General features: G+C 39.2%; 1 long non-coding RNA gene across 1 annotated transcript; it reads right to left on the bottom strand.

Annotated features, from left to right (window-relative positions):
• Positions 1 to 1,633: 1,633 nt before the first annotated feature.
• Positions 1,634 to 7,827, bottom strand: LOC135577316 (uncharacterized). The gene is made up of 2 exons (XR_010469023.1): positions 5,702 to 7,827; positions 1,634 to 5,450 (listed from the first exon to the last, which is right to left on the bottom strand). It is a non-coding gene; the product is annotated as an uncharacterized LOC135577316 (long non-coding RNA).
• Between the last annotated feature and the right edge of the window lie 433 nt (positions 7,828 to 8,260).

Raw genomic sequence — 8,260 nt, forward strand, 5'->3', positions numbered from 1 at the left:
ATATACAGACTTATACCAACAATGCTGACTGGACATTGAAAATAATTATACGTGTAAAATTTACCTTTTATTTTCTTTATGTATTTTAATGGGCTAATTTCCTCCACCTGTCAAGCTATCTCCAGCTATTCCATACTACTACAAAATACAGCTTTGCAGTTATTCTTTCATCTGCATTAACAACATTTTCCTGGCTTAACAGCATACTTGTGGTAATAAACTCATTTTCAAAACCATTGAGTTCATAGATTTCTCCTTCTCACTTGCATATGTTCTTTTTTTTTTTGAGGGTATGGCCAGTGGATACGAAAGTATGGACAGTAAATAGTTTATCTATATTAATAAATAATGTCCAATGTTCAGAAGCTTTACAGGGCTTTGATCTCTTTGTGGGTTGTACCTCATTTGGGGGTTTGACAGCAAATATTACCCTTGTCTTGATTTTCAGAGCTGATACAATAGAAGACCAGAACTCATATAATACGTGATTTCCCAAGCTCCCAACCTTATGGATAATTGTTGCCCAGAGGGAAAATTTCTTCCAAGCCTACATCAGCAAATGGTAGGTTTATATCACAAAACACGAGGATTTATGCTGCAATCTATTCCATAGCACTATCAGACTAAAAAACAAAACAAAACTTCATTTGAGGAGCAGAGTTAATGTGCAGTTAGCAGTTTTACTGTATCTCACCTATTTGTCCAGAATTTAGTGAGATCTCCTAAAAATATAAGTAGAATTGTAGCAAGTAGACATTCAACCTTACCAAACCCAGGCAAAGGTGGAGTTACAAAATTAGTATAAGATCTTATTATAGTGCTTCTCACACCCTCAGGAGACCTATCTGTCACTTGCTGGCCATCTTAACAGTGTGGATCAATATGTACTAAAAATAAGTGAACAAACAACCCATGAACTTTATTTCCCTTTTTTATGACATGAGGGCTGTGGGAAGAAGACTTATTCAGAGGAATAGTAGTGTTAAATTAAGCAAGCCACTGAGACTCACACAGGGACACGCATTTCTGATGGCTGTGTAGGCTCAATGTGGGGATACACCTACTTAGTCAGGCTGAGTAAGAAAAAGGTACGGATTTGTTTGTGAGCCTGCCACAAATGCTGCTTTGCATCTCTATCAGCCTTTTAACTGCTATGGCAATGACCTCAAAGAGTGGTCTGGTGCACTGAAGAGTGGTCTGAAGTGACTCTGTCAAATTATTATTACACAAGAGTCATGTCTGCTGTGTTTAGCAATCCAAAAGTAAAGTGGCTGTTCTGAACCAGCATTGTGTGCTGCTTGTAGAACCAATGAAAGCACACAGGTAATTCATCCCATTCCTAAATAGTGAATGGGATGACTGATCCTTTTAGGAGGGTGCTTGTCTTTCTATTTGCTGCTGAGTGACCAGGCAAGAATAAATGACTAACTTTTATTTAGTGAAACTTAAATGAGATGAATCCTTATGCATCGAATACATTCTGTTGCACTAATTGGCTGAAAATATTTGCATGGATAACAGATGTCATGGTTTAACCCCAACCGGCAACTAAGCACTGTGCAGCCACTCACTCAGTCCTGCCCAATGGGATGGAGGAAAGAATTGTAAAGGTAAAAGTCAGAACACCTATGAGTTGAGATAAAATAAGTTTAATACATAAAGAAAAGCCATGCACACAAGCAAAACAAAGCAAGGAATTCATTCACTGCTTCCCATCAGCAGGGAGGTGTTCATCCATCTCCAGGAAATCAGGGCTCCATCACACGTAACTGTTATGGGGAAGATAAACACCACCGCTTTGAATGTCCCCCACTTCCTCTTTCTTCCCAAAAAGTATGTACTGAGCATGACATCATTTGCTATGGAACATCCTTTTGTCCAGTTTGGGTCAGCTGTCCTGGCTGTGCCCCCTCCCAGCTTCTTGTGTGAGAAGGGTGTGAGAAGCTGAAAAATCCTTGACTACTTGGCAACAACCAAAACATCAGTGTGTTATCAACATTGTTCTCATTCTAAATCCAAGCCACAGAGCTATACCATCTACTATAAAGAAAATTAACTCTCTCTCAGCCAAACACAGGACACCAGATATTTCCAAAATCCCATTAGAGTCAGCAATATATCTTGTAAAGTGCTACCTAACACAATTTAAAATACAGAAGTCTAACCTCTGATGAACACAACAGCTTTAAGCTTAATCTTCCTTGGTATCTGCCTTTAATAATAGCAGAGCCAATCTGATTTTGTTCACTTTCTTCATTTCACCCCTGCTGAGAATGGTACCCAGCCATCTGTGATACTATCGAGCTGGAAAGCAACCAATTCAAGGCTAACTGAACAAGATGGATCTGATAAGAAGCCACCACAGAAGGATTTTTGTCACCTTTTGAGCTTTTCTGACCTCACAGTCTCAGATTTTACTATACAACATAGAAGGGAAAAAACTTGCTAAAATAAGATGAGAGGTAACATCAGGTTTGTGTTGAAAGACTACACTACTTGTAAGACATTGACTGATTTTTATTGGCCCACGTATCTGAAAGTTAGAAGAAGCCAGAAGGTGAACTATGACCTTCTCTGCTAGGACAAAAACCAGTTGCCAGAAAAGTTCAACATTTAAAAAAATCTGGTTATTATTTTTGAAAGGTAGTGTCAGAGTGAAAGTTAAGGTAACAAGATGCTCAAGCTTTCAGTGCAGAAACTTGTCTCAAAAAACCCTCACTTCCTAAACCAGACTGAAGCCCAGTCCATTGCACAGCTTTTCTCATTATAGGTGCTTCAGTGTGGTCACTTTTTACAGACTGTAACTGAAACACTTTTTTCATTTAAATTCCACTGCAAAACAGCATGCCAAGCCTGTATGGATCCTTTAGATGGTTCAATGACCCTGGTTTCCTTGGAGCACCAGTTCATTTCACCACTTCTGAACTAAGAAGGAGGTCAACTTTGTTTAAGAAAGCCACGATGAAATGTGAAACTCTGCAACCCAGAGAACTTTCCCCCAACCTTATTAATAACATCCTTCTACCCACTCTGTAAAAATTCAAACAACATGCTTGTTAATTTACCTTAGCTTATTCTCTTGGAAACTCTGCTTTCCTCTCAAGATCATAGAATCATAGAATCATTTCAGTTGGAAGAGACCCTTACGATTGAGTCCAGCCATAACCTAACTCTAGCACTAAACCATGTCTAAACCTCATCTAAACGTCTTTTAAACAGCTCCAGGGATGGTGACTCCACCACTGCCCTGGGCAGCCTCTTCCAATTCCTGATGATCTTTTCTATGAATAATTTTTTCCTAATATCCAAACAACTGATCCAAACCGATGGGTGATTGCTGCTTGATTGTCATGAGCGGTGCTACACAGAAGAATCACTATTGGATCCAGTGTAGCATTCAAGACAACTGCATTTTCCGACATACTGTGGTCTTCAGAGTAGTAAACGCAGAAGCATCCAGAGACATCACTGAAGAACAGCCCTTGAGGTGCACTCTATTTGTCACTGCCCTGAAGAAACCAAAGGTTAAACAAAGGAAGACTGTTTATATCTTCATATTGTACAGAGACCTGATGAGATGATGAATGGAGTGATCATCCAATGTGTGTCAGAGAAGGCTTTTCTACTTCCATCCACCCTTGTTCTCATCCAATGTGTGTCAGAGAAGGCTTTTCTACTTCCATCCACCCTTGTTCTCATATGCCTGTCTCAGTGTGAGTCAAGGAAACTAACAAGCACCAGCTCTTCTCTTATATATTATTAACTACTCCCTACTAAACACTGGTGAGGTTCTGGACATCAGAAAGGGACACTTGGAGGGCTTGTCTCCAAGGCTGAGGAGAAGGTTTAGTTTCCATTCAGTCATTTACTTTCCAGGAAAGAAATGAGATACAAGGCGAGGCGATAGATATGAAACTTTGCAGCACGCAGGCTGTACACAGGTCTTGTTTGAAAGGGGTGCAGTTCAAATGAGTTTCTCCTCTCCCAGCCCATGGAGATGTTTGTCCGTCCTCAGCAAGACTAAGAGCAGCTGAACGTGTTAGTACAGTGGTCTAGGTTCATACCCTGTTTTTCAATGTGTATTATTTATTTCAGGGGAAGTGTCTTAATAACTAGATCTAGCTTTAATCTAACTTACTTTCTTCCAATCTTTCCTAAATTATTCTTTTCCCTAAAGAAATTATGAAGTTTTCCCCTGTATAGTGCTACATTGGAAGCTCTCGGGCATTCTACTTTGGTTGATTGCTCTGCTGGGCATCAGAAGGAAGATAAATTAAAAAAAAAAAAAAAAAGGAAGAAAATAGAATGTTCACTTTATACATAAACCTTAGGCATTCATAGACATTATTTGCACAGAACACTAATGTTTTTAAGGCAGGCACAGATGAGAAAGACATTCTTGATTCCTTTTCCAGTACACTGTAGTGGCTGAAGATGCTTTTGTGCTAGAACTAGGGGCAGTGTCTCTCAAGAAAATATATTCCCTGGTGGCTCATTTATGCTGGATAATTATGTTTACAGTTATTTTAAGATAAAGTTCATCACAAAAATATTATCTTCTTGTAAATCTACAGTGACACCTTCATTATCTCAAACCTTACAAAGGCATTTGGAAGATCTTCACATGCACTGATGGGGGTTTAATTTCCACCTATACTTTTTTGGAAATTTTGTCTATATGGATTACAGATTTGTTTAAAAAAAAAAAAAAGAAAGTTTGCAGTGTCATGAAGGAGGAAATAAGGGAAACCAAGACTTTACTTTCAAATGTGACATGGATTGTCCTTTCTATTGCTTTAAGTTAGAGATGTAACATGGTGAGCTGTTACTTTCATAATTAGGTAATCCGTAAATGTGTAACTAGTTTATAATATCCCAGTTGTACTGCATTTGTTAATTGATAAACAAAAGAACAGGAACAAGAGCTTTAAGGTTTTATGTTTAACATACGGATTGGAGATTTGGAGCACAGGAATTTTTTCTTATTACTGGTTCTGCCAGACCTCCTAAATGACCTTAAGCAAATCACTTTCATCTTTTGTGCCTTCATTTCTATCATTCTAAATGAAGCACATAACTACAAAAGGAAGGAATTATGAGGATAATTATGTTCAGACATGTAAACTGTGTACAAACCGGGGCACCGAGGACTGTGGAGCAACTGCACAGAGAGAAATAAAAAACATCCAGTGGCAAAGGCATAGTTAACTGCTGTTTCTATGGCAAAGAGGAAAGAAGCTGATGACTACCACATCTTTCACAGTACATATAGACTTCACATGCAGTGGCAACACACCTTGTTTTGTTTAGCTTTGTGTACAGCCGCATTGCTTAGAAGTCTGCTATTGGTTGGATGAGGTTGAGTGTCTTTGTTATTACAGAGCTGAGGTCAAGTAAATCAGGGCATTATGAAAAGATGTTTCCATTGTGCAGCATTTCCCTGTTATGATCTGTGTCAGAAAAACAAAAGGACGAAAAATAAGCATGAAACAATGAACTTGCTGTATCGACTCAGCTGAAAAAAGCCACAGCTGAAATCACCAAGGCCAGAGCTTGCCCCCACTGGGAGCTGTTGAGCTTATGTACTGGTTCAGACCATGCTGAGGAGTAGAGGGATGTGGTGGTGGTCAATGGTGTGCATGAGATGGATGAAGTTCTGAAGTGTGATTTTAGTAATCTAATTCACCTCACTACGCCTCACCTCACCAAGCGAGAGTCCTCCTCACCATCCTCCTCACTTGCCAACAATGTGGTGCGTGATCCACAGTCTGTGTACTTATCAGGAACATGCCTGACATGACCACATGGACTCCACCTATAAGACATGTCATTATTTTGATTACTGCTGTTTGTTGTTGTTGCTGTTATTTTTTAGTGCCCAAAGTTTCTCCTGTGGTTGAGGTTTGAATGTTGTGTGAACATGAATGAGATGTATGAACACTTGAAAATATAGCAATACTCCCCACCACCACTGAAAATACTGGTAAGACCTGCCTTTTTATTACATTTCTGATTCTTTTAGTTGACATAAAAATACCACAATAACAGCCTTTCTCAGGATATCACAGCAATTTCTTTTCTGTCCTGGCTAGAACCAAGAGATGCAATAAAATAGAAAACAACCGAGAAAAATAAAAGGTAACAAAATATTACACAACATTTAAAGCTGTTGATTCAAAGTTAGGTACTGCAGAACATGGAAAGCCTCTAGGGGGAAGGGAGATATATTTCTGTATACTTGCTTTCTGTATATTAGTAAAAATTACCTTGGAAATAGCTGACTTTACTAATGTTTCTATTGCTTGCTTTACATAACCATCACATGCATTGCGAGGTCACTAGTGCAGCTAACAGATGGTGCAGCAAGACTAGCAGCCATGACGGGTAGTTTACTAACAAAAGAAGAAATTATTTTCAGGATTTCCTTTGCATATTGCAGGCTTTTTTTTTTTCTTTTTTTTCTCTTGGATGGACCTCATCTCCTTGGCCTCAGCTTCATGGCATTTTGTTTGTGGATAAGTCCAACACTAGTAAAAAATCTGTTTTACTTTTTCCCACTGGATTGTATTAGGGTTATAGCTTTGGAAAGCAAGAAACACCAGCTGGGTTATCTCTCTTGCCTGTACATCAAGTGGCTCAGGGTGTTGCTAACACAATGTCGTTGTGTTATTTAGCAGGTTTGGCACTGGAACACAACAAAAGGTCTCTAAAAGTAGATATTGCTAATGACCTTAAGATTTAATGTGCTGAATGGAATACTGTGATTTGTGTCAAAGTATTGCAGTGAGCTTTCAAAAGCTGTGATGCTGGTAGTGTCAGGACATGGTAAAGTAGGCTGTCAGAGCAGCCATTTTGCATTTTCCATTAGTTCACAAGCTGCTTTGATTGGAAGAAGCTGCTTGTCACAGGATGAGGAGTCTTGTCTGGTGAGACTTTCTGATTTTGTCCTACACTGCAACCGCAGAAACTCATCCAGGCCCAGATCTGCAGTTTGTATCACATACATATATGCCTGACTTTTGAGCTTATAAATTCAGCAAATTCAACACTGAGCAATATACCACAGAACAGTGAAACCAATAATTTAAATGAGAGGGAACTTGATCATACAGGGAAATTAATTACCAAAATGGGGTGCCAGAGTCATTAACTGTCCTCTTCCCTAAATTTATTAAATTCAGTTCCCTTCTTCATTCCTTCAAAAAACTTTCTTGGAGGTGAGACACAGCCTTGCTGGACTATACTGATGTCAAGTATGAGATGTACTCTTCATCGCTGAACATGCCGTGCAGCTCTATATTACATCTGTATTAGCACAGAAATAGCTGTGTGACTGTGCAGATTAATTATTGACTCACTCTAGTAGGCTTCTGTGAGGGAATTCATAACTCACCTGTTCATAAAACAGCAAAAAAAAATTCCAATGTGCACTTCTAGATGTCCTTTGTCAGAAGAAATACACTTTATATGGAAGACTCCATCTAAATATCATTTGATGTATCCAGTGTGAATTCTCACTGTCATGTTATTTATTACATGAAGTTCAGCGACTGTTGTAGGTGTTCTCTAAACTCATCAAAGGTCCTCAGAGGTTACAGTATGCTGCATCATATAGCTAGAACTGTAAAGAGTTGTAAAAAGCACTTCCTCAAAATGAAGTGCCTGTTTTACCTGATGGCTTTGTCAAAACAGCTAAAGCAATATTAACTAACCAGAAAAGCATGCGTAGATCCTCAGGATTTGGAACACTGGATTATAACAATATGTTTCTGTGGGGCCTTGGGTAGGTAAGAAAATTTGAATGCATCTTTGTCTAGTAAATCGTGCTTAAAGAGCTGGCTGATATCCTAGTGAGACCACTCTCTGTGGTCTCTTTTAGGAATCTGGAGAGGTCTCAGAAGACTGAAAGCGGGCAAAAGCTGTCCCAGTATACAAGAAGAGCAACAGGGATGACCCTGGCAACTACAAGCCTGTCAGCCTCACTTTTGTGCCTGGCAAAATTATGGAGAATATTGTGCTGGGAGTTCTTGAAAAACATCTGAATGACAACACACTCATTGGTCCCAGGCAGCACGGGTTCATAAGGGGAAAGTCTTGCCTGACAAACTTAATTTAATTCTACTACAAGGTTACCCACTTAGTTGACCAAGGGAAGCCTGTCAATGTGATCTTTTTGAATTTCATTAAAACCCTTGATACCATCTCTCACAGTATCCCCCTAGAGGAGACATCCAGTACACAGCTGCATAAACACACAATG

The sequence above is a fragment of the Columba livia genome, chromosome Z, assembly GCF_036013475.1.
Source record: "Columba livia isolate bColLiv1 breed racing homer chromosome Z, bColLiv1.pat.W.v2, whole genome shotgun sequence".
Taxonomy (NCBI): domain Eukaryota; kingdom Metazoa; phylum Chordata; class Aves; order Columbiformes; family Columbidae; genus Columba; species Columba livia.